This window comes from Periplaneta americana, chromosome 15, assembly GCF_040183065.1.
Source record: "Periplaneta americana isolate PAMFEO1 chromosome 15, P.americana_PAMFEO1_priV1, whole genome shotgun sequence".
NCBI lineage: Eukaryota > Metazoa > Arthropoda > Insecta > Blattodea > Blattidae > Periplaneta > Periplaneta americana.
Window position 1 is genome coordinate 90,150,030 of NC_091131.1, and position 25,500 is coordinate 90,175,529.

The 25,500-nt window shown below is 35.7% G+C and overlaps 1 protein-coding gene across 1 annotated transcript in view; it reads left to right on the forward strand.

Annotated features, from left to right (window-relative positions):
• LOC138715198 (uncharacterized) overlaps positions 1-25,500 on the forward strand; it is a 1,247,406-nt gene that overhangs the window by 1,163,226 nt on the left and 58,680 nt on the right. The gene's annotated exons all lie outside the window — the stretch shown is intronic.

Below are 25,500 nucleotides of genomic sequence, written 5' to 3' on the forward strand. Positions count from 1 at the left end.
TTAAAAAATACGGGGCATAATTTCAGGTATGTATTTCCCACATGTAGACAATCAAAATAGTTCATTACAACATGTGTCCGGAAATGCTTTATTTCCGAGTTATGTCCTTCAGCAACATTGAAATTCACCGGAACGTTTTTCTTTCCGCAGGTCGTTGCCGTCAAAGGAGACATTAAGGGGGCACTCTGACAGTTCATTCCGAGGCAAAGATTACATTCAGTGTTGTGTAGGCGTTAGACTGTGCGACATGTATTCAAATCAAGAGCTGGCAGAGATACACTTCATGTACGGTAAGGCGGACTGCAATGCTGCGCTGGTTCGTCGTTTGTACCAGGAGAGGTACCCACAGCGACAATGTCCAGATCGGAAGACATTTGTACGTCTCCATTACCGTCTGTGCGAGTATGGAAAATTTAACTCTCCTGGTTTGGGAAGGGGACGACCAAGATCTACAACTCCAAAAGTACAGGAGGAGATTCTGGTGGCTGTGAACATGACTCCTTCTATCAGCACACGAAGGGTAGCGTTGCAAGTCAGTGTTCCTCATACGACTGTCTGGAGACTGTTGAAAGAGTATCAATTGTATCCTTATCATTTGCAACGTGTACAGACCCTGTCACCAGCAGATTACCCTGCACGAGTTATGTTCTGTCAGTGGTTCTTGCAGCAATGTGGTGTAAATCCGAACTTTCGTGCCTTAGTATTATTTACAGATGAAGCACAGTTCACACGAGATGGCATAACAAATTTCCACAATCAGCATGTATGGGCGTATGAAAACCCACGTGCAACTGTTCCAACTCATCACCAGGTGCGGTTCTCCCTCAACATGTGGGCCGGTATCATTGGTGATCGATTAGTTGGATCCCATGTACTTGTAAACAGACTTACGGGGCAGGGGTACACAAACTTCCTGGAAAACACCATACATCATGTTTTAGAAGACACTCCACTGATCAATCGTCAACACAGTCACTTCTTGCATGATGGCGCTCTTGCACACTTCAGTCGTACGGCTCGCCGGTACTTGGATCGAAGGTTTCCTGATCGATGGATAGGTAGAGATGGCCCAATTGCTTGGCATCCACGCTCACCTGATCTCAACCCTCTCGATTTCTACTTGTGGGGCCATTTAAAATCATTGGTTTATTCGTCTCCGGTGCCTGATTTGGAATCCCTTCGGAATGGAATTGTGGCATGTTCTGAGGACATACGCAATACTCCTGGAGTTTGGGATCGTGTTCGCAGGTCAATGAGACATCGATGTGAGGCCTGTATTCAAGCAGGAGGAGGACATTTTGAACATCTTCTGTAATGACAGAACTTCTTTCTATTTCAATATATCCTGAAGGTGGATGGTCAGTTATCCTAGATGTGATGAAATATACTTTGTCATCGTACGTCTCCAGGACGCCAGCCAAGTGCTCGTTGTCTCGTAGCTTCTCGAGCTGCTTCTTGTGCTGGTTCGGTTTCTTACGCTTCTGGGGTATCGGCTTCTTGGGTCCGTGATTTTGCATGGAGCAGATTCCCTGTTTCTCCAGATATTCCTCTATCTTGAGGTCATCTTTGCTCTCAACTGCCACAGAACACCAGGGTTTCTGAAAATCATCGTACACAGGCAGAGCTGCTGTCTTGGTATTGTAGAACACAATCTTCTTCTTGTCAATCGGTCGCGAGATGTATATGATCTCATTCTGCAAAGCCTCGAGGGCTTTATCACAATGTGGCAGAGATTCTTGAAGTCTTCCATTCTTCACTCTCTCACTCACTTGTTCACTTATTTACTTATGTATTTATGTACCTGTTTATTTATTTACTTATTTGTTTATATTATTTATTTATTTACTTATTTATTTATTTATTTATTTATTTATTACTCGACCAAGACCACTGGAGTCCTGCAGTCCGGAGCCGTGGCGCTACTGCTCCTGCGTTCGTAATACCGCATCGCGATAGTTCACATTATGCCCGCGGCTCCACTCGCCTTGGTCGAGTAATATTTATTTATGTATTTATTTACTTATTTATTGTACTTTGTAGATTGATATATTCCAGGAAATAAAATTAATTTTTATTAACGTTGTATGAGATTCGCATTTTATAACGAATTAACAACTCTTAAATACCCATTCCCGTATGATGGATGTTTTCCTATCCATAGGATAGGCCTGTTCCTCGACTTTCATGTTCTACCGATTATCGATTGCAAGGGACTTGCTCCGCGTGTTATACAGGGTGTTTCAAAAATACGGGGCATAATTTCAGGTATGTATTTCCCACATGTAGACAATCAAAATCGTTCATTACAACATGTGTCCGGAAATGCTTCATTTCCGAGTTATGGCCTTCACAACATTGAAATTCACCGGAACGTTTTTCTTTCCACAGGTCGTTGTCATTACAGAAGATGTTCAAAATGTCCACCTCCTGCTTGAATACAGACCTCACATCGATGTCTCATTGACCTGCGAACACGATCCCAAACTCCAGGAGTATTGCGTGTGTCCTCAGAACATGCCACAATTCGATTCCGAAGGGATTCCAAATAAGGCACCGGAGACGAATAAACCAATGATTTTAAATGGCCCCACAAGTAGAAATAGAGAGGGTTCAGATCAGGTGAGCGTGGAGGCCAAGCAATTGGGCCATCTCTACCTATCCATAGATCAGGAAACCTTCGATCCAAATACCGGCGAACCGTACGACTGAAGTGTGCAAGAGCGCCATCACGCAAGAAGTGAATGTGTTGACGATTGATCAGTGGAGTGTCTTCTAAAACATGATGTATGGTGTTTTCCAGGAAGTTTGTGTACGCCTGCCCCGTAAGTCTGTTTACAAGTACATGGGGTCCAACTAATCGATCACCAATGATACCGGCCCACATGTTGAGGGAGAACCGCACCTGGTGATGAGATAGAACAGTTGCACGTGAATTTTCATACGCCCATACATGCTGATTGTGGAAATTTGTTATGCCATCTTGTGCTTCATCTGTAAATAATACTAAGGCAGGAAAGTTCGGATTTACACCACACTGCTGCGAGAACCACTGACAGAACATAACTCGTGCAGGGTAATCTGCTGGTGACAGGGCCTGTACACGTTGCAAATGATAAGGATACAATTGATACTCTTTCAACAGTCTCCAGACAGTCGTATGAGGAACATTGACTTGCAACGCTACCCTTCGTGTGCTGATAGAAGGAGTCATGTTCACAGCCTCCAGAATCCCCTCCTGTACTTCTGGAGTTGTAGATCTTGGTCGTCCCCTTCCCAAACCAGGAGAGTTAAATTTTCCATACTCGCACAGACGGTAATGGAGACGTACAAATGTCTTCCGATCTGGACATTGTCGCTGTGGGTACCTCTCCTGGTACAAACGACGAGCCAGCGCAGCATTGCCGTCCGCCTTACCGTACATGAAGTGTATCTCTGCCAGCTCTTGATTTGAATACATGTCGCACAGTCTAACTCCTACACAACACTGAATGTAACCTTTGCCTCGGAATGAACTGTCAGAGTGCCCTCTTAATGTCTCCTTTGACGGCAGCGACCTGCGGAAAGAAAAACGTTCCGGTGAATTTCAATGTTGTGAAGGCCATAACTCGGAAATAAAGCATTTCCGGACACATGTTGTAATGAACTATTTTGATTGTCTACATGTGGGAAATAGTTACCTGAAATTATGCCCCGTATTTTTTGAACACCCTGTATATCTAAGTTGGTGAACATGGACTTTCTCCTATATCGAAATTCTTAGGCCCGTGGTCAATGAAATTTACAAACATACAAGAATTTCTCGTATAATTTAGCCTAATAAATAGTTATTTCAAAGTTCAGGTGTAGCTAAATCACCTTCTCGCACACGCCCGTTTTTAAGATGAAATTTTAAAATATACACAAATTGCTCGTTTAATACTTTTGCAATTCATTTTATATTTGAAATGTGTCTAATAATGTCATAAAATAATGTTGTAAATTTCAATCAAAGACACAACTATCTGTAAATGTTTATTTGCTACATGAATATAAGGTATATAAACGTTTTCGCCTTGTGGGGCATCATCAGATATATTAAATTTATGTGATCTGAACTTAGATTAAATTATATTTATAAACGCAAATACGAACAGTGTGTAATACATGGCGATAAAATTTCATGAGTTATATGTATACTAATTGTAACAAGAAATAAGATAAAATTATGAATTTCAATGTAGTGTAAATTCAAATATGATTAAAATTGGAATTGTGTGTACATATAACTCATGTTACATTATAATACCTTTTATTAAATAATGTTATGCAAATTATGATCATGTTAAAATGAATAAATGGATAAAATCTTGGGTTGTAGTTATTCAATGTTTAGAAAATGACACGTCTTGGAGAACTGTGTATCATACCGAAGTTTGCAGTAATCGATGTTGTAGGTTGTTTGTGATGTGCGTATAAATTATCATTCATATACTGTAACCATAAAAGTATGATTTATTTATACAAATTATGAGCATTATTTAGTGATCAAATGGGATAGAAGTCTATTTTGGTTTTGGCACACTTAATCAATACTGGACACGAACTAGGTCAACGTCAGGATACATTAAGCATTTTAAAAATATACAATAATAATAATTTCATAAATGCAGCAGAAGAATTTTTTATTTCATATTACCACAATAAAGATAAAAATATAATTAATGAAAATTTACTAAACTTTAGAAACCCGCTTTACACAATTTAAAGTAGATCCATTTACATCATGACACGCCGTCTTTCAAATAGTTCCCTTCAATATTACTCCGCCATTACACAGCAGAGCACATACGATCACTCAACTTCAGTCTACTTCAAACCATCAACACTCCCACATACACCGAGACATATACGTACATAAGTAATTTGAAAACCGTTATTAATATAATATCACACAAATTAATACCCCCATATTCACTTTTTATAGAATTAATTATTTATTCTCACATCACTTTTCTTTTAAAATAGTTCAAATTGATCGAAATATTAATGGCAACATTTCTTGTTTTTACAGAATTCTTCCATATACATGCATCTTAATTAAACACAGTAATTCAACAACGATATGCATTATAAAATATAGATTATTTAAATCTAAAGGAACAAGGATAACCACTATTTGCATCAAAACTAGACAACATTTAGATTACAATCAAGCAAAGTACTCATAAGTAATCTTAACACCTTTTCACATCTCCAAAACCAAAATAGACTTCTATCCCATTTGATCACTAAATAATGCTCATAATTTGTATAAATAAATCATACGTTTATGTTAACAGTATATGAATGATAATTTATACGCACATCACAATCAACCTACAACATCGATTACTGCAAATTTCGGTATGATACACAGTTCTCCAAGACGTGTCATTTTCTAAACATTGAATAACTACAACCCAAGATTTTATCCATTTATTCATTTTAACATGATCATAATTTGCATAACATTATTTGATAAAATGTATTATAATGTAACATGAGTTATATGTACACACAATTCCAATTTTAATCATATTTGAATTTACACTACATTGAAAATCATCATTTTATCTTATTTCTTGTTACAATTAGTATACATATAACTCATGAAATTTTATCACCATGTATTACACACTGTTCGTATTTGCTTTTATAAATATAATTTAATCTAAGTTCAGATCACATAATTTTAATATGTCTGATGATGCCCCACAAGGCGAAAACGTTTATATACCTTATATTCATGTAGCAAATAAACATTTACAGATAGTTGTGTCTTTGATTGAAATTTATAACATTATTTTATCGTTTAATACTGTTTGATGTTTTATATGTATGCATGAATACAATTAATAATTAATTGGATAGGCGAATAGATTCAGTAGATTATAGTAATGGAATTGAGAGTGGACAGTTTGGATGCAAACTCTTAAAAGTTACGAATTGTTCTGTAAGTCACCAATTACAGTACTTCCCTCTACAAGATTCTTGATTATCAGTCTTTCAGTACCTACGCTTGTTTCAAATCGGGGACTTTGTCAAATATTCTCTCTCAATCCAAGCCTTTAAATTATGTATTGCACTGATACAGTATTATTTGTTCAGACTGTAATGTAGTAATAAATCAAATAATTTCATCTTCCTTACGAATTGATTGCATGCTGCAATAAATCCTCTGTTTATTGACTTGCAAGTTCGAACACAGTTAATTGGGTTCTAGATTCCGTGTACATAGGCTTTTAACTGGGATAATGATCGTAGATAGCAGAACAAGAACCTTTATCACAATGGACTCTGTGTATTAGTCCAACTAAAGGCCAGTGAATCGTTTGTATACTGCCCTCCTTCACCCTGCCTCGTATCTAGAATTACTTTGCTTTTGTAATGAAATATTCCAATTGCAGTACGGTAAGTTTTAATGCGGCTAAAGCCCGTATTATTTTAGGTGTTAATGTACAGGTAATGGATAAAATAAAAACATCGTAAAACATTTACTACTGAATTATATTTGTTGGAAACTTTGTGGATACAACACTGAAAATGGAAGGTTCCTCAGCGCTCAACATGACCTCCATTGTGCACCCTGCACAACTCATAACGGTGATGCAATTCAGCCCATGTCCGTTGTAACATAAGAAGGGTGATTTGTTGTAAAGCTTGAGTAATTTTTACTCTCAGATCATCAATGTTCCTGGGTTTCTGTGAATAGACAATGTCTTTAACAAAACCCTACACGAAGAAGTCAGGAGGGGTTAGATCTGGGGAGTTTGGGGACCAAGCCAAGAGATAGCTGCTTCTCGTACTGGGTTTCGCCTGCGACCTCCTGCATGTTTTTTTTTTTTTTTAACACACAACCCGTTTCTACAAATGTTCGATACCACAACATTATGGAATCGGATTTAGGTAGCCTACATTACGCACACCATACTCACGTCGAAATTCATTTTGAACTCTTTTGGCACTCTCAAATTTAGCATACCAAAGAACACATTGTGCCCGCTGTTGATTCGTAGTAGCCATTTTAATCATCTACGATTTTAATTTGTCCTTTCAGATTATGCATTGCTGATTGTGATATATGGAAACTCCCGTCTTTTAATCATATAACCAGCAAGAAATTTTTCTTACTATCATAATAGCTTTATAATAATGAATTAATATTATCCGCATACAAACGGATCAGACTCTATTTCTCATTATTTTTCAAATAAATGAAAGTGTCTTAACAGAAGTGAAATACGCTGTGACAGTGAAAATGATGGCCATAATATATTTATTATTGCCTTTATTTGTTTGCATTGTTTTATCTTGTACCTATTTACAAGCAGGAATGTCACCTGTTAAGCTTTGTCGCTAAATTAATCCTCAATAGTCGTTAGATGTCGCTAAAAGATCGTGATATTAATTGTAACAATAACTGCTGCATAATGATATCAAAACATACAGTCAGGTTCAGGAGCCTGCCAGTCGAAATCGAAAATCTCCACCTTGCCGCTTGCAATATCATGGATTCATGGGTCTTGCGTTCGTTATATTGACTGCATATAGCGATAAATTTTACTAAAGAGAAGAAGGAATCTTACGAAAGAAAAAAAAGCGTCAAAGAAAATATGTGTAATACGAAACTCACCTCACCGCCCTGTGAAGAATGCAAAAGAAATGCATAAACTGTTACTCAATCCAAAGCCCCTATTCGCCAGCTTCCGAGCTCACAACATCCACAGTACAAGCTTTATAAAACATTAACGAATCACTACACATGCATTAACCCTTGCGGTAGCTGAATGGTCAGAGCTTTAGTCTGTCAACACATCCCCACTCCCAGCTCTCCTGTGATATTCTCCTCCGGCCAGGGTCGGTGAGAAGAGTCCAAACTAGTAATGAAATGTCAAAATATTAATAGACATATTTAAGATGGCCTAAGCGTCATAAGTCAATATATTTGTTGCTGGAATCCAAAATTAAATTCTTGTTAACACCAGGTAAAAGTGGCCGGATAATATGACAAAATCTCCATCTTGGTATCACTGCTTACAAATCATTCGGTGTAGAAGAGGGTATATCCTTTAAACACTATAATTTCTTGCATTGCTGAGCCCCTAATCGTGTGTTCAACACGATGCAGGCCACCGGCGTAACTCAGTCAGCTAAGGAGCTTGCCTGACGATCCGGAGTTGCACTCGGGCTGATTACCTGGTTGGGTTTTTTCCGAGGTTTTCCCCAGCCGTAAGACGGATGTCAGTTAATTTATGGCGAATTCTCGGCCTCATCTCGCTATCACCACTTCCATCAACGCTAAATAACCTAGTAGTTGATACAGCGTCATTACATAACCAAGTAAAATAACAAGGGAAGGAACGGACACCATTCCCATGAAATGGATATAAATCGACGTTTACATTGGGAATCGAATCACAGATAATTTGGTTGGGAAGTGCATGCGCTATCACTGAGCCATAGTGGCAGACATTATTACTACTACTACTACTACTACTACTACTAAATAATATTGTTGTTGTAGTTGAAGTTATTGTACTTTTTATGTCTAAAGTGGTGATAGTATCTTCATTCATTCATTCATTCATTCATTCATTCATTCATTCATTCATTCATTCATTCATTCATTCAGTGTTCTGCCCAAGGGCAGGTCTTTCACTGCAAACCCACCATTCTCCAGTCTTTCCTATTTTCTGCCATCCTCTTTGTTTCCTCATATGATCCATATATCTTAATGTCGTCTATCATGTGATTTCTTCTACCCCTAACTCTTCTCCCGTTCACCATTCCTTTCAGTGCATCCTTCAGTGGGCAGTTTCTTCTCAGCCAATAACCCAACCAATTCCTTTTCCTCTTCCTGATCATTTTCGGCATCATTCTTTCTTCACCCACTCTTTCCAACACAGCTTCATTTCTTATTCTGTCTGTCCACTTCACACGTTCCATCCTCCTCCATATTCAAATGCTTCTATTCGCTTCTCTTCATTTCGTCGTAATGTCCATGTTTCTGCCCCATACAATGATCTTAGTAGTGCATAATAATAATAATAATAATAATAATAATAATAATAATAATAATAATAATAATAATTTTTGTCATAGGACTTAACATGGCTGTTTTAAACAATGTCAGTTTACCTAAAAATATTTTTGAAACAGAAAAATACATGATATTACGTTTACATAATTTCATAATTATATCAAAATGAAAACATTATTTCTTCAAATGGAGGTGGTACACTATGTAACGACTTCGAAATAACCAGGTTTTACAATAAAGGTCAACATTCCTTGAATTAACACTTCTGACAACATAAGGCAATAAATTGTAGAGTTTTATGCCAACATTTTTATAGGAATTTTGAGTTTCACTTCTTCATTCCATGTGTAGTATCAATATAATTTGTGTGGCGTGTGTTTTTTTTTTTGAAGTGGACGTTAATATGTATTAATATGTCTTTAAATTAGTAGTAGTAGTAGTAGTAATAATAATGATGATGTTGATGATGATAATGATAATAATAATAATAATAATAATAATAATAATAATAATAATAATGATAATGATGATGTCTTTCTTTCATTTAGTAATGTTGTAAGTGGGGTAAGAAGATTATACCCGTAATGCTATCGCATATACCAGCAGAAGCGAAAATGTAATCGTGCGCCGAGCCACTGTGTAACCTGCAACGTGCATAGCACCTATGGAGGGAGGCGGACACCTGAAGGGGAAGTGAAGCAACTGTCTTAATTATTAACGGATTTTCATTTTCCTTACGTCAAGCACTTAAATATAATTTTATACAGTACAAGGCTACAAACTAATGTTTAGTACATGTAACGAAGAAAGAAATGAACAATATCACAACCCAAAATTAACTGTCTTCAGAATGTCTCTGCGACAAAGTTTCAAAATCAGGAATTATGTCACTTACTGCTAGTCGTAGTTGATCACGAAGGTATTTGTCTGTCAATCGTGATCTAAATTAGGTTTTTACTATTTTCATTGTTGAAAATAATTTTTCACAAACCTAAGTTGTAGCGAACATGGCTTCAAAAGAACAAGCGAAAGAACGAAGCTTCGTAGCCTATATTTATTTTTGGCAAAGATTTGAAAGGTTGAACATTTGTCAAGTCTTTAAATCTAGCTTTAATTTAACATCTCATTGTAAATCTGTGAGTTTAAATTGAAGATCTAACTGTATTATTCGTACATCTGCTGAAAAAAGATCGACGTACAGAGATGATGATGATGATGATGATAACAACAACAATAACACTTAACATTTTAATGTTTCATCAGTAACATGTAGTATAATGCCGTTTTAGGTTATACAACCATTTTCCTCGTAATACTTGTGAACAAATCATATATTTAATATTCTCATCATATTGACAGCAAAAAAATGCGTCCTCCCATCCTACTTGGAACTTTCGTACATGGTTTCGAGAGAGACATATGCCACTCGCAGGTCAGAGACAAATACAAATGGAACGGAGTTTGACTCCAGTGAATGAGAGGGTGGGGGTTGGCGGAGGTTAGAAACAAGCGAAATGCACAGCTATCACTGCGAGGCACAATGTCTCGCGAGTCACGTTCTCGCCACGGCTGGCGTATACCATAGCTAGACCGTTTCTGCTGTTAAATACTTAACTATTTTTTGTTTAGTACGTTTTCTAGTCTACCGTGGAAGAATTTCTTATAACTACCATTACCATGAAGCATATTTCGTGTCAGGAGCTGGGGAATTCTGTGTCATTTAAAACATTATTTCGTTAAAGAAGACATCCATCTTGGGAGCCTGTCCCACGTCTGCATTCCACCATTTTAACCCACTTTGTAGAGTACGGTAGTGGCAGCCATTCCCGGACGTGCAGGCAGGCGGGCGGACGGCCTGGAGATTCCAGAGCACAGCTTATCTAACAGCTACTCAACCCGTTTGTCTTCTTCATGACTTAGGACTCCGCTTCCTTCCTTCTTCCTCTGCGCGTTTCCTTTCTCCTTGCGTACAGTATTCTTAGCCCGGTCCTCCACAAACTCCCAGGGTTGAGGAAAGTTTGAAAGTGATGCCCTCACAAACACCTCGCTTTCAATTGTCTTTAAAACAATTCTTCTGTCCCTCGTAACAATTTCCTGTCTCGTCATCTTGTAGGAACGAGGAAGTTGCCCGTCTGGAACACTCTCTTCCTTCTGTAGTGCGCCAATTGATAGCAACTGGGTGCCCAAAGAAAAGGAAACTGTTTCTAGTCACATTCGATCCTCATTGTTTTTGAACTGCGAGAGAGTTTCAGTAAACATCTATTCATATTATACATAAGAGATTGGATAATTCGACTTTGAATAATTCTAATTAATGAGTAGAACTAATACGAATAAATTTTCATTCTTGAAATTTCTGTTTAAGCTAATGTTAAAAATTTATAATTAATTCAAATTTTCGAAGCTTACATTTGAAGAGTCCACTGCAAGAATGATGGATGTCATTTGGAATACATTTTGCAGGAGAAGCGATTGAAAGTTTGAAATGCTTAGCGCTCAAAGCTTAACTGTGATTTTCCGATCATTACTGGACAATAGCTATCAGTGTTAATGCCATGTAACTCTCTATGTACATTCTATATGTCTTAAGCTATGCATTGACAGTCTTGGTTCATTTTCTACAAAAAGGTGACATCCATCATTCTTGCAGTGGACTCTTTCTTTGCATAATTGGACTTAATTAAGTTTCAATAAAAACAGTGTCTTGTCTGGAATTCTAGAAAAAGTCCAAAATATTTTCGTGGAAATGTATTGATTATTCCAAGAATTCAAATTATTTTCTTAAACGCTCTACCAACTGAGCTACCCGAGAACTCTACCAGATACCGATCCAATTTTTCCCTCTATATCCACAGACCTCAAAGTGGGCTGACAACCGTCAAGCAACCAACATTGAGTGCACACTAACTCTGTGTGACTTGAATTGTGGTTTTCTGTAACGTACAGTGACGTGTATTATGCAAATCAATCTTTCAGATATAACTCCCTGTAAACTTGATTTGCTTATTTTCTTAAACTTCATAAGGATCGACAGGCAGTGGAACAAAGATAAAGGTTGTTGCTATTATTTACATGTATATATGTCCCTCTCCTCTTTCCCACTACCTAGTGATAACAAATTTGTTAGTGTGTTATTGGCTTTTCTGCATTCACAATGTCGAAGCGTGGAGCATATACGAGTACAACTTTAACGTTAGCAGAGAAAGTTGAAGTGTTCTTTTCTATCGGTACCAAAAGTTTTGTGTAAATATGGATAAAACGTGGCAGCAATTGTTTATGGCAGCGAGGCATGGACGATAAGGAAATGTGACGAGAGACGGTTATCAACAGCCGAAATGCGATTCATGCGAAGAGCTGCAGGATGTTCATTATTTAACCACCGTCGGAATGAAGATATTCTCAAAGAACTTAAAATTGATCCTATCATCAATTATCTACAGCAATGTAGACTCCAATGGAAATAACATGTCAAGAGGACAGATCGTACTACATGGTCTAAACAATCTTATTTTATGTCCCAAAAGGACGAAGAAATTTAGGACGACCTGAAAAACGCTGGTACGAGACCAACTGGGGTCTAATATATGAGGGCACGTGATGATAATGATGATGATGATGATGATGATGACGACGACATGACAGCAATTAAGTTAAAATGCACTGCACATTTATTACCCCTTAATGTACGGGTGTTTAATCTCATTTTGTATGGATATTACAAAAATAATAATTTGGTGGTTAATTTGAATTTTGGATTTTCGATTTTTTTTAATTCCCCTTAGAGTTCGAATTAAAGAGAGTCCACTGCAGATGCATGGTAATCTTCTTTTTTCCCTATTGGATCCGAGGTTTTCACGTTCACACTCAAAATTGGTTAATTTATCTTTCAGCTCCAGTATACAAAATATTCGTCTTACTGCTAGTTTCTTCTCTGCATTTAGTATAGATTCCAGGCGTTTCTCTGGTTCTACATAACTTTTCCGTATCCTATGTCCTGTCTATTGCCTACATTCAGGCAGTCCGGAAACTTACTGATTGTCCCTTGTTTATCTATACGCCAGATAAGTAACGATGACAATGGCGGTTATTACATGTATGCATAAGTAAGCTGCTCGATTATCCACACCTGGAAGTCGGAATGTATTTTTTTATATCTATTTGTGGAATTATATAGCTTACGTAGTTTTCGTTGTTACTTTTGTGAGGACTCTAATTTCTGTCGCTTCCTATATTTGCATTGCTTGCGTGTCATCAGTTCATTTTTAGAGACATGTCAGAGAATGCTGTAGACCGCACTCATAAATTTAGCTTTTGTATCAATTTTTAAACATTTTCTCCGTGTATTATGACTTGGGGCACTTGGTACTCGCAGTGCTTTAAATTCGAGGTCGACATAAAGTAGCCATATACGTGCCATAAAGACGTACAGGAGGCAGTGTTAAGAGATCCCATGCTCTCTGGACTTGAAGGAGCGTTAGGCTCCGACCGTCTTTTACAACCCTGAAAGACCCGGTACTCATTTTTATAGGAGATTGGGTGAGTCCCGGAGCCTTTCTGAGAGTTACGACGAGAAGGGAAATTGCACTTTCACTGACGCTTGAATCAGGGTTGGCAAAAATCACCTACAGCCATGTGATGCGCTACTGGGATGCTCTCCCAAATTCAAATTTGCGTGAAGATGAGTACAGAAAATGCACATTGTAGACACTCAAAGATTGTAGAGTTATTGACAATGAAAAATTTCGGTCGTCAACTTTTCAGTTAATCTGTTTACGTTCCTCCTACTTACGGTAGCTCAGGGCGTAGATGTTACACTTGTAATGGAGAGAGGTCTTGAGTTCAAAATCGTATGTTATATATTTCCATATTATTCTACAATATATTTCAATTACCGTTGTACCTTATTTATGTTTATCTATGCTTAAATTAATTAATTAATTAATTTATCAATCTTCTCACCATTCGTGAGCTGCCATAACGGGCAAAGAGTACTTAACCATATAAATGTTTACAAGTTCATTGAACCATTGATTTTGTTTTAACAATGAAACTCCTACAAGTACATAGCTGCAAATACATTTTGAGATTAGTGGAAATATATAGAGAGGTAAGTGTTACAAAAAAGTAAAGAATGCTAATGAACTTAGTTTGATTTCGAATATAGGTGATGCTTCAGGAGAGCAATTGATCCTTTCAATGCACCTAAAGTTACAATCGGAATAGGCTAATAGATGTAGGTATTTCAAACCTCTTAAACACATCTTTCATGAAGAGAGTAGCGGTACCTCTTGCTCCAACCAGAAGTCCGATTACTTCAAGCTCTTCTGGCTGGTATTTTTGGAGGTAATAGGGAATGGTAGGATTGTAGATATTCTTTTTTTTCATTATCCACTTCTGCGGGCTGTTCCTCATCCGTTTCGAAACGCACAGTGGGATCAATTATGTATCCAGATCTTGTAGATTCCTTGAAAGCTATTATACCTATGCGCCGTGTACTGCCAGTGACGGAGAGACCACGTACTTCTTCAAAGGTGTTGTAATCGGCATCTTTAAGTCTTTTAGTCTTATGTAACGACGCTGTATCAATCATTAGATTATTTAGCTTCGCAGCCCACCTCGTAGAGTAACGGTTAGCATGTCTGACCGTGAAACGAGCGGAGCCGGGTTCAAATTCTGATTAAGTCAAGTTACCTGGTTGAATATATATATATATATATATATATATATATATATATATATATATATATATATATATTCATATATAAGGTCTCGCCATCCTTATTGAATAATCAAAACTACTATTTTTGTATATATTTTATATATTTTGATGTACCGAAGTACATATGATATTTCCATGCAGATATTTTGCGTCATCATATGATGAAAGAGTGATGGAACGGAGAAAAATTCTCTCCGGCGCCGGGATTTGAACCCGGGTTTTCAGCTCTACGTGCTGATGCTTTATCCACTAAGCCACGACGGATACAACAATTTTTTCATACTATTTTTGTGTTAGTAATCAACATGTAGATACCTATTAATTTGAGAAAAATACGTTCCGGCACCGGGAATCGAACCCGGGACCTCTCAGTTCTCCGCGCTGAGCGATATAATGAGGAGATTTCGGCCGGCACTGTGGATCGTGTCCCGGCATAGCTCAGTTGGAAAGAGCGCGCAGAGCTGAGAGGTCCCGGGTTCGATTCCCGGTGCCGGAACAAATTTTTCTGAAATTAATAGGTATTTATCTGGTTGAACTATTTTCGGGGTGATACCCTCAACCCGTTGAGAGTAAATGCTGGATAACTTTCGGCGCTGGAGCCTGGATTAATTTCGCTGCCATTATAATCTTCATTACACTCAAACGCTAAATAATTATCCCAGTTGATAAAGCGTCGTAATATAACTAATTGAAAACATTCGCGTCGATGGAATTTATGACAGCGAGCACCATTTGGCTAGATTAGGCCGAGAATTCGCTATGAATTATCTGAAATTCGCCTAACAGTTGGAGAAAAGCTCGGAAAAAACCTAACCATGTGTTTATCTCAAACGGGAATCGAACCCACGCTCGCTGCGGAATTCCAGAACAGTAGGCAAGTGCACTGCCGACTGAGCTACGCCGGCGGCCCAAAAATAATAGTTGCATAGCTATAGGTTATTGGCTTCCTCAGTCATAGCATTGCGATTAAGGAGATTGTGTCAAAATTCTTGCCTTACATTTGCATTCAGAAGTGCATGTTTATCTCATACAGGGAGAGAATATGTCATTAGAACATCTTTACCATTCAACTGTCACAGATTTCGTCTATTTAAAAAAGTTCTGTATTGTAATACTTTAATCGGTTATTTAACGACGCTGTATCAACTACTGTCTTACCTAGCGTTGATGGTATTTGTTATAGCGAGATTGTATTTTGCGAGATGAAGCCGAGGAATCGTCATAGGTTATCTTACATTCGTCTTACAGTTGAGAAAAACCTCTGAAGAATAATTTCATTAGGAAATTCTCTACTAGTGTTTTATTACTTGGCACGAATATTATATTGCATCAGAGAGATAATGTGACAAAATTGCAATCCTCAACACATAAACAATATTCATCTCCTAGATGTATGAATATGTTTAAATAACTTATGGCTGGCGTAAAGCCGGATAACTTGCAACAAACCTGATAAATTCGTCACTCCTGTATAATTCTGTTTTCGCGTTAATGTGCAGAAATGCTCTAAAGTGACTGCGAAAAAGTTACTTTTCTGAAATGTTCGTGGTGCAAAGTTCCATTGTGTTTTGAACATTTTACAACGATTTCCACTACTGTGATCAGTACAGCGAGTAATTTCAGGTATGCTTACATTTCCTTATCATTTCTTTACAGACTGTTCTATAGTCAATTTCATTTGAATATTATGTATCTGATATGTCATTTTCATAACTTATATTATTCAAGGGCCTGGTTTCTTCAACCTTTGTTAAAATGCACCAAACATAGCGTTAATTAACTGTAAGTTAAAAGTATAAATTGCTGTTAAAATATTGCGTTTCTTGAACTTTACATTTCGCTTTATCATTATGTTTGTTAACTCTCTGTTAGGACCGGAGATTCTAGAGTTTAACCATAACCTATAACCAAGCACAGACTCTATTCTGTTTTCTGAACTCTGACAATTGCGATTCTCGCTTGTTTCCGTTCTTTGATTCAGAGAGGATAGGAATCTTTCTATTCTCTCAGGTTTGATTTATGCTTCTTTCTATCGTCTGTATCACAGTAGCATGGAGCAACGTATTGTCACATTGGTATTGCTGTTGTGAAATGGAAAACATTGGACCAAAAGGAAATCGTGGGACTAATTTCTCTTCGTTAGAGAGAAGCCTTCTGTTGGAAATAATTTCGCAGTGTAAAGCGATTATTGAGAATAAACAAACGAACGGATCTACGTTGAAAGAGAAAAATGAGGCTTGGCAGAAAATAGCCTATACCTTTGTATGACTTCTGTTCTGTCAAATCACTGAAATTATCCGCTCTGTTTATGTATTCATGGATATAATTTTCTAAATAATCAAGATATAAAAGTTCAGCATCTAACGCACCAGCCATATTGAATACTTCTATGCTAACAGAGAGTTAAATAATTTAACTGTATGAAATTGGGCAGTTAAATTAACATGGGTTTTAGCACCCTGTTAGTACTAACAGTAGTTGAAGAAATGCTTAAACTGTTAAATTTACAGTTTGAATAGAATAACACACTGTTATAATTTAACAGATGTTGAAGAAACTGGGCCAAAGAGATTTTGACAGTACAGTATGCAGCTAGATGAGATTTATTACCAGATATATCTAGCACATAGCACTGTTTACATTAGCTATTATAGCTCCGGATTGAAGTATTTAAAAAAATTATATCTCGAAAAACTAGGCCCTTTCCGAATGTAGAAATTTGTAGGAAGTCTACACCTGTGGAATAATGGCTAGCGCGTCTGGCCGCAAAACCAGGTGGCCCGGGTTCGATTCCCGGTCGAGGCAAGTTACCTGGTTGAGGTTTTTCCGGTGTTTTGCCTCAACCCAATATGAGCAAATGCTGGGTAACTATCTGTGCTGGACCCCGGACTCATTTCACCGGCATTATCACTTTCATTTCATTCAGACGCTAAATAACGTGAGATGTTGATACAGCGTCGTAAAATAACCTACTAGAAATGTATAGGGTAGTTTCTTATTTCAAATGGAACGTATGGGGGAAAATCATTGTGAAAATCCATTATCACTTGGTGAGTCTTCCTTATTAGATTCAACCATCAAAAGGAGGCGTTTGTTTACCAAACATAACCCCCTCCAGTTCAAGACGTATGGAAGGTAAAGAAAGACTACTGTATACGATACCGGGTAATTGACATCATAATGTTTGAATATTTCAACTGTAATTATTATTTCGGAAACTATTCCAAATACTGGATTTATTTATTTATTTTCATTCTTTATTCCAAGTAATGTTATTTTCCATCACCTAATACTTCATAAGTACATTTTGAGTCCACGGTGTACGTATGTCTTTTGAATAACAATTCAAGAATACGAAGTATAACGGTATGTAATGAAGTTTGTTGAAATAACTTCTATTGGAGTGCGTTGTAGGTGGGTTAGTAAAAGACCTAAGTCCTTTAAACAACCAAGGGCTGCCAATACTTAAGTTTATTAATCAATCTTGAAATACAAGGCGTAGTACAAGTGACGAAATGAGGATGATGATGATGATGATGATGATGATGATGATGATGATGATGATGATGATGATGATGATTACTCATAGCCACGTGGGCCACTCGTCGCCCTCCTCCGCGCTTCTGCTTACTGCAGAGCTTTTGTGTAATAATAAAATTAAGTGAATGCTTGCCTCCAATGATAACACGCGCCTTGTTATGGCCTGCCCATAGTAACGCTACTGTGTGACCTTTGAAGTCCGCGTGATCGCCTCTACTCGGCTTGGCGTCCCCACGCTATAACCAGTGCAATGACGTGATTATGGACTTTGAAAGATAAGCCCTTAGTCATTAATCCCAATTAGTAATTATCGGTCAGGTCAGCACGAGTTATGAGGATGGAATACATTTTAGACATATAATGTTAACAATGTTACTCTTAACCTTAATTACAATCATACCAATTATAATCACATCAGTTGCAAGCATACCAATTACAATCATATCAGTCACAATCATACTAAGTATGTTTCTACAATAAGTGGCGCTTATCACTGTTATCATTCATAACAAGATAAAGGAACTGAATTGTTGAGTAACGTGCAAAATGTACGTATAACGTAAAAGTGTGTGTCTTCTTCTTGGTGGTCATTTGTTATGTTTCTGCAATACCTGTCAGTATTCCATCATGTTTATTTCTCACTAGTATCTACCAGTATGAAGTGACTACACAAGGACACGAAGTTTAAACGCTAGGGATCAAAGTTTATATTAAAGACTTGTAAAGTAAGATTACGTCTTTATCATATGAGATATAAGTTAAAAAACTCTAATTTTCCGTAACTTGAAATTTTATGGCGAAGGGGAAAAGTGCCTATTTTTTATTCTCCATTCTTCCCTAAAAATACTTTGTTAGTAAAATTTATACAAAGTGCCGAAATACACGAGGCAATAAACATTTCGAGTGCTCCCATTACTGCATATATTACAAAGTGTGTATGTGTGTACGAGCGTGTGTATGGGACGGTAGAAGAAGACTGGAAGAATTTTGCGGAAGAATAGGCACAGAAAAGACGGTCCCATGGTCTAATATTCTATTCCTGCCCGTCAAATGTTACAGAAATAAGGAGGGGAAGGGAAAAGAAAGAGAAAAAAAGAGATAGGGGGAATGTAAGAACGAATTGCTAGAGCAGAAGAAAGTGGAAAAAAAAAAACTACTGAATAAAAGTTTCAACGTGAGAAAAAAAAGAGGCGGGTAAGATAACAGACCTTGTTAAATCAATTTCACTAACGGGAAAAGGAAAGGTGAAATTTGACAAAAGCGATCGTCTGTAAATCCTTTGGAACTTCATTTCCTTAATGTCTTCTTTTCTCATTCTTGGTTTCTTTAGTTCGTCCTAGCAAGTCTCTCGGCGCTGTTGAATCCAAAGGCTTTCTCCCACTGTTATGCCTTGTAGATGTGGGATAGATAGTCCACATTCTCTTGCAGAACCTATTTCAAGGAACAATGGATCAAGGCGTTTTGAGACAAAATGGGCGCTAGTGAAGTGAGTACTTGGAATGATGTAGTGTGATTGGTTTGTCGGATTGTGACGTCACCGATACTTGTGTGACAAAATAGTAAGGATCTCTTGCTGTGATCTGATTCCGTTATTCCCTCGGCGTAGATTTCTAAAGGCAATTTGTAGATTACAAAAGAAAAAAAAAAACAGCCTCTACAGAAATTTACTATCAGACATAGCTTCATTCAGATAGTTTTTTTTTTTTGCTTGTATAACGTCTACACCAATAGAAAAAAATGAGTGGATTTTGTGGAACGGAAATTACACTGACTTCGTTATGGAAATGCTTACGTCATATATACATAATCTACTTGGAGTGTATTATAATCCATGGGGGACTTGCAATATATTTAGATAATGTTATTCAGATATGCTTTGACAGAGACTCGAAACAAACGTGTGCACAATGTATGCGTAACTATAGAATGTTAATACAATCTTGACAGTAATCCCATGTAATTAACGTTAATATTTACGAAATATTCCCATTTGCTTATGTAAAGTATACCAGTTAATTGTGGCTCAAAAACAGTTCTGTACGTGTTCTTTGAAGATTATATTCAATTTTGTGCATTATCATCATTATCATTATTATTATTATTATTATTATTATTATTATTATTATTATTATTATTATTATTATTATTATTATACACCCGACTCTCTTTTAATACTATACTATACATTAGTGAGATCGAAACTCGAATATGCATCTCTAGTTTGGAACTATATTACTATTTCTGAATCGGCAAAACTGGAAAATATTCAAAGGAAATGTATTTCATTATGTTCGTACAGATTCCTGGCTAATAACTCTGGGTTATAACTATGATAAAAAATGCGAGTACTTTAAATGTCGAAGCCTATACGTCATTATCTCGATTACTTATTCTTATGTAAGGTCCTTAATGGTGACATTGTCAATCTTTCTTAAACAGTGTCAGCCTTCGTATTCCTGTGAAGGACATGAGACATCACAAACTCTTCTATATTAGAAATTCTAAATCTTCCTCGCCGGTCTCCAGATGTATTAAAAATGCTAACTTACATGTAGGCGATTTCGATCCATTCAATGTCTAGAAGTATTAGAATATGGCAGTGTCTTTGCTAATTTTATTTAAATAATCCTTATACACAAATTGATAGTAAGAATGAACTCCTTTCCCTAATATTTTATAGTATTAATTCTTGTAAATTAATTATTGTAATCTGTGTTCTTTATTTTGTTGTTAACTCAAGTATTTAATTTGTACCATAGTTGTTCATTTTAATGTATTAATTGTATCACTGTGCTGGACTTTTATTGTCCAATGGCTGTTGTCCAGCACATCAATATATATATATAAATTATTATTATTATTATTATTATTATTATTATTATTATTATTATTATTATTATCATTATTACTAGAGGATGTGTTACAAATATGGAATACCATTTTTTTAACCTACATGTTTTGAACACTGAACGTAAAATATCTTCCTGTTTATTGCTGAATGTCTCTGTGAATGGTACACCGGACTTAGAAGGTCGTAAGATGTTATAAAATGTTTGACAAAATAATAATAATTTACTCAAAATCTAACTAACATATTTCCTTAATAAAAATGGAGGTACAAATATGGAATGTTATTAACAAGTGACAAGATTAACAAAATTGCAAAGTCAAAATGGTATCTATTAAAAAAAAGCACAGAACAAGCATTCAGCATCTTCATTAGAAGGTGTTTTCCCAACCGTAATAATGAATCCAGATGAATCGTCTCTCACGTCTTTTCTCGAACTTGTTTTATGGCTTCTTGCATTGCCTTTTCATTCCACTGTTTTCTAAGTTTGTTGGAAGGTGAGGTTTTCCCTCCTCCTACAGGTGCCAACACTAGTAACGAAACAGAAAACCAGAGTATAAAGATGGCATACTAATAATACGTACTAGTATTTCATATTTGTGACACACTGATGTAAATCATAACCTCAAAACATACTATAATTTAAAAACGGAATCTATTATACGTTCATTGCTATAAACGTAGATTACAGTATTTCCTTTTAAGAATATATATATATCTATACTAATAATAAATCTGTAGCCGAAATTTTTCTGATAATTTTCGATTTTCCAAAAATAATTGGTCCTGACATATATAATTAACCACACTGAAACCGAAAATCGTTTTTTTTTTTTAATTTTTGTTAGTATGTCTGTCTGTCTGTATGTATGTATGTTTGTTACCTTTTCACGCGATAATGGATGAACGGATTTCGATGAAAATTGAAATATAAATTATGTTCGTTGTAACTTAGATTTTAGGCTATATGGCATTCAAAATACATTATTTAAAAAGGGGGTTATAAGGGGGCCTGAATTAAGTAAATCGAAATATCTCGCTTATTATTGATTTTTGTGAAAAATGTTACATGACAAAAGTTTCTTTAAAAATAATTTTCGACAAGTTTTATTCCCTGAAAAAATTTGATAGGACTGATATTTAATGAGATAAATGAGTTTTAAAATTGAAATAACTGTCATCTAAGGCCGTATAATGAAATAAAAAAACAAATGACTACGTCTATAAGGGGCCTTGGACAGCAACAATCGAAAGCTATGAAAGATAGCCTACAGAGAATGTTTCTGTGTTTGTATGAAGTAATATCGGAAGCTAAATTAACCGATTTGTATAATTAATTATTATTTCACCATTGGAAAGTGTAGTTTCTCTAGATGGACATAATGCTATAATGTTATTACAGTAACTTCTGATATAATATAATGTAATGTAATATAACATAATATAATATATGTAATGTAATATTATATAATATAATTTAAGTTATTTGAAGGGTTCAGAACCATAGTGGGCCAAACGCCATTTACTGAATACGTAGAAAACAAGGGTTGAAATTAAGTTATTACCATAATTCAATGGAAACCTATAACAAGTAAAATAAAGTATACACATTAAATCTAAATGATGTCAATGTTCTTTAAACTATGGTTGCATGTAATAAAAATTAGAAATATGTTAAAGGAATTGTCATTGCACCAATGAGTGATCTCTGGATCAAAATGATCGCATTTTAATTATTTGGATGCAATTTAAATTAAGTAACATATTAAACGATTTATCCTTCTATCAAACACGAATGTTCCCTGGATCAAATGTCCTATTTTAATTATGTAATTACTTTATATTTATTTCTAACGGGTGCAGCGGAGCGCACGGGTACGGCTAGTCATTAATATTTCTAACAATGGAGAATAACATTATATGTGCAAGAAAAGAATTTACCGCCAAAATTTTCACTTTCCTCGAAAACGCAATATTGATAGACGTTTCAACAGTTTAACTTCTAACTGCAAATTAACACATTTCCGCGAACGAGAGTATCAATGCGTAGTACTTAGTATGGCTTCCGCTTGAATACAACACGTCTCAGGTCGTTGTTGTTTAGTCAGATGTCCCAAGAGAGGTCTGAACCTCACAAATATCACATTATTTAATATTTATAATACTTCCATTATTATTATTATTATTATTATTATTATTATTATTATTATTATTATTATTATTATTGGATTGACTGTTATTCATTGCTTATTTTATTCCGTTAATTAGAGACACTTAATTCTTACAGCAAATTGTATTTATTTGTCCTAATTCCATTACCCTAATCCCTGTATAGACATTACACGAAATCATAGGGATTTCCCCAATTCCCCTTATTTTTTTTTTTAATCAGAGAAAGTATTCTGGCGCTATAAGACATCGATATCGAGATTTTCGCTGAAATACACGTTTTCATCATCACTGATTTTGAAAAAATGGTTTTAGGCATGATGTCTGTTCGTCTCTCTGGAAGTCTGTATACAGCTATTCCTCCTGACAGATTTAATTTATATTCAGTATCATCATCTTCTTCATCCATCATGGTTTAGAACATAAACTATCACTTCCGACTCCTTAGTGTAGATGTGTGGTTAAATATGTTACTCGCTTTTAGGCATAGTTCAATAAAACCAATAATAACTTACTTGTGTTAACATTTACTTCAGTAGTATTTTATAACTTATATTGAAATCAATACTGATTTATGACCCTAGAACAAAACACAACAGAGAACGTACTCTTCTTGTTTTCCATTAACCTAATATGAATATTCCATCACGAAATATACGCAGATATCAATCTATTAATTGTGTAGAGGGCGTCGGGGTAATTTGGGTACAAGTTACAATTTACTTAATAGAACTTTATCTAATCTTTAAACACATACCAATTTAATATATAGGGTAAAGGTTGGTAATATTGTGATACGAGTAATATTGTGATAGTTCTTTTTTAGAATTTATTACAATTTTTCTGAGCGAGGAAAGGATCGGTTTTGTGCAGAAACTTGTCCACGAACATTCCCTTAATACGTTGACGCAAAAAACCGATCTTCCTCTCGCTCAGTAAAATTGTAATAAATTCTCAAAAAGAACTATCATAATATTACTCATATCACAATAGTACCAACCTTTACCCTATTCCAGACGCTAAATAACCTAATTTGTTGATAAAGCGTCGTCGTAAAATAACCTACTAAAATAAATAAATTTACCCTATTCTCTATTTCACAATTGCCTGCTATGCGAGTGTTAAAAATTTGTGTTAATCACATTGATAGTGCCTGGTAAAATAAAAATAAAAACTTTTTATACTGTATACCAGTGTATGAAATGAACATCACATTCGAAGCAATATTGTTCGGAAACCAGCTGTGATACAGTAACCAAATTCATGCATGAGTGCAATACATATGTTTTTTAATAAATGCAGTAATACCCAATATCATTAATAGTTTGTTAGTAAATTACAATGTACAAACGTGGAATAATTTATGTATAATATAGATTAATTTGTAACTATCCTAGTTTACGTTCCCGATGATTCCACGTACACAAATGATGGATTGGTGAAGGACAAATAAAGTGTTGTCTGTCCCTGATTTTAATTGGAGATATTTCAACTTCACAAAATAAGCCTCATCAAGAACTTAAGTATTGGCTGAATTTTTTTTTATCTTGTTAGGTCTAATTAAAATGTTTAAATGACTACATAACCTCTGCATTCTGTTCTAGGATACATACACTAGTCTATGGTTGAGATAATTTGATTTTAGAAGGAATATAAAGCATATTTTACTTCATTAATACACAAATTTTCTGTTGTACTAACATTGTATTATCATGTATTTCCTTTTTATCCTCTGGTTGAGTGGAAGAGAAGGCCTCACGGCCTTAACTCTGCCAGAAAAAATAAAGCATTATTACTATTATTATTATTATTATTATTATTATTATTATTATTATTATTATGCCAAAATTTCCCCATCCATGGAATAAATTGAGTAGTTAAACCTAGGGATGTTATTATGATAAGAAGAGGCCAACATACTTGAAAATGCAATAGAATCATTCTAGAAGGTCACAGTGCTAAAATATAAATCAAACTTGAGTGGGATTTAGTTGACTATTACACGTATAGAAGAAAGTACATAAAGATTAGAAGAAATAAACTACTCTAATACAATAAAATATTAATTGACTTACTAAACTGTCTTGGAAATGAATTAGTGTACCATCTCATCATTACAAACATTCCACTAGATGACAGTAGTGTGTTATGATTAGCTGTTCTCTT